Raw genomic sequence first — 3519 nt, 5'->3', positions numbered from 1 at the left:
TCTGTGTTAGGGACCAATTAGTACTACTTTTTATATCATTTTATTGGTCCCTTTTACCAAGTTTTGATGTAATTACACACTTTTATTCTCACTATTTTGTATAAATGCAATTAGGTTTAAGTTATTTTGTTTTGAATAGTTATTTCACATATTTGTTAGTTTTGTAGAATTTTTGGATGAGAAAGCTTTGGATTGCAGCATCATAATATGGAAGATTTTGGATGAAGCTTGCAAAACAAGGAAACTGAGGCAGCTTCAGTTCGCCCCGCGAACAAAAGTTCGCCCCGCGAACTGCATGACAGGACCAGTTCGCCCCGCGAACAAAGTTCGCCCCGCGAACCCTGCGAATCCAGCAAACTGATTTTTGGGTCAAAAGTGCTGTTTTGAAGGCCAGCTGTTTTTGCCATTTTGGGTCTGCCTTGGAATAGCTTTTCTACATTGGATTAGAATTACCAATTAAGGAAATGTCAACCCTTTTTGTAGAGAAAAATACTTTATTCTAGGGCATTCATTATCATTCACACATAGAGATATTTTGTAAGGGAGAAAACAGAGTTTTCTCTTCTTCTGCATTCTGCTTTGTAACAATGGTGATGAGGAGCTAAACTCCCTTTTGTCAAGATTGGAGGTAGTAGCTATTCTCATCTATCTATGTATTCACTTTGATTTATATATGAGATAAAGATTGTTGATGTATTGGAACTGTTTTTGCTTTACTTTGAAAACCAGATTTGAGTAGTTGTCGAGAGAGATTACTCGAGTTTAGACATAAAACAGATTTTCAAGTAATGAATAAGTTGTAGAGATAGATTTATTCATTACTATTCTTGGATATTGAACATTCAAGGTTACTATATTGATAGTTAGGTGGAGAGATCGTCTAAGGATCAATATAGTAACTATCACGATATCATTTAGACATAAATGACTTTGAGAGGATATTTGAACATCATCAATAATCTTGAATCTAATTATGTATCATAGGGAATCATAGATATTTGAAATAGTGAACTCCAATCTTGCCAAGCTTTTATATTTGTCTAAAACCACTTAATAGTTTATGTTAAAATTGATTAACAAGATATTTTTCCAAACAAAACAAACCTGTTACTTTCTAAACTAAAAACATTTGAATTATCGAACGGCGGTAATATCACCTAATCTCTGTGGATACGATACAAAAATATTTGCCAAAGATATACTCTTTCAACACTCTGCCTCACATAAACCTTAAAGATTGTTTTGTAAACCTCACGGGTGCAACTTGAAGGAGAATTGCGGTCCAAAACGCAGCGGAAATTAAAATTTTCTCCTTTAGAGATCCTTACGAATGGTCATGATCAGTGATAGAATATTTACCTCTTGTGACGATTGAAACCTTTGGTGCAGATCTCTTGTGACAATCAAAACCTTTGATACAGATCCACGAAGCGATCACGAACGTTGAACGATGACAACGTCTCTACTCAGTCCACACGAACGGATTCCTTCAATCTCAGTGCTAGCTGGTACGAGTGAAGGCTTTGAGTGAGAGAGAGAGAGAGTGAGAAAACGAAAATAATGCAACCGCATTTTATGCTTCTGCACAAGGGTTCTATTTATAGAACCACTTGTGTGGGCTTCAAGCTAAAAACCCACTTAAGTGTATTTTGGCCCATATCTTATAATATGCCCAAAATCACTTAAGCCCATGGTACCTTACCATATTTCGTATTCTACTCAAGTACACCGTACCTTACGATGTTCTATAATTCACTTAAGGGCACCGTACCTTACGGCATTCCTTAGTTACTCTATCTCTCATCAATCCGTCCTTTGTGTGTGACCCTGTAGGTTTTCGCGGCGTTGGCAATTATATTAAATCACATATTTAACATAATAAACAGTGAGCGGTATCTAGAAACACATCACTGCTACCCAAGACACGAAAATGTCATGTGATCTAACAATTCCTTCTGTGATAATACTTATGTGTATAATTACCCTTTTGCCCTTATGTCTATATTGAACACAAGGCATAGACCGTGTCATCCTTGTCCAGTTCAATATTGGGACCATAGATATTTATCCTGTTATGCAGGATGGGCAAATTCCATCTAGGTCACTCATGTCCCTCAGCATGATTCGTGGAGTACCCATCAACTGTCTTTATGGTTATCCAATTACGGACAACGTTGGATCAGCAATAAAGCACTCGACTCCATATCTAGGATCCATAGTGGTTTCAGGTCGAAGAGTGGTATACACCATTATCACCATGAGAATAACTTATGACACTTTGCATAACTTTCTATATAGTATTCTCATAGCGGGTCAATCCGGTATAAATATTACTCTTAATATTCATACCTATGTTTAAGACTTGATAACTCTTTATCCATGATCCATGAGATGTGATCATCAGTCTACAAACATAATAGTCTTAATGCTTTAATGTTATCCCACTTCACACTAAAGCTCGACTACGGATACTTTAAGAATAGTGCCCTTATGTTTAATGTGTTCTCATGATTAAGTCACACTTAATACATTAAACGGACTATCTATTCCAGGGACTTTATTAATCAACCATAATAAAGAAAATGCCTTTTTATTATTAATAAATAATTCGATACAAGTACCAAAAAGTATTGGCCTCTAGGGCTTACACCAACACAACTCAGTTTCAATCAAGCTCTCCAATCAGTTTTGCCCTATATCCATCATCTTTATGCCTTTAATTTGAATGCTCTGAATGTATGAGGTATTATGGGTGAATTTGATACCCTTTTGATGCATGTGTTTGACAAGAGGTTTAGGCCTCCTACCCTTGGTTGCTTTTTGTGAGTTTTTTTTGAATTTTGATGGAATTATTCATGTGGTTACATTTTGATTTGGGGGCAACCCTTGATTACCCTATTTTTTTGTCTCTAACCTGTTTGTTGAGTTTTTGTGAGGGCTCACATGACTTTTGCAGGGATAACTTGCGTGGTTTTCCACTTTATTTGTGGGATACCTTCTGGAGGTTTCATTCCGATTACATGTACTGACTCACTTTCTTTGATGGTGTTTAGCTTGGAAGGATCCCTGGGTTTCCCATTCCTCTAACTGCTGTTACTTCGGATCTTTATCCGTGTGGTACTTTTACATTTTTCCCGCATTTTACTGCTTTCCTAGCTGGAAGACCTCGATAGGAGGCAATGTTTTGTGTTTACTTTATGCAGGTTCCTTTGTCCAGGGTTAAGAGCTATGAGGTCTTATCCTCATTACCCTTTTGCACGCGCGTTCCTACAACGCAAACAAACCCTAAAACCCAAAGCAACATGTTTACTCCTTCTACTACAGGCGAGTAAGTCTCCAAAGGTCGAGCATCTGGTAGATTGCGTAGTGACGTCGTTCGTCCAAAACCCACTCCACAACCCCGTAGTTAGCCGAACTACGGCTTGCTCTGATTCTCATTCCAGATGAGATACGTAGGTATAAGACGCGATGTCTTAGCGAGCACACATCCCCCAACCCATAGGTCAGCCGAGCTACGAA

Source organism: Lathyrus oleraceus, chromosome 3 (assembly GCF_024323335.1).
Source record: "Lathyrus oleraceus cultivar Zhongwan6 chromosome 3, CAAS_Psat_ZW6_1.0, whole genome shotgun sequence".
Lineage (NCBI taxonomy): Eukaryota > Viridiplantae > Streptophyta > Magnoliopsida > Fabales > Fabaceae > Lathyrus > Lathyrus oleraceus.
Note: the sequence above shows the minus strand (reverse complement) of the source record.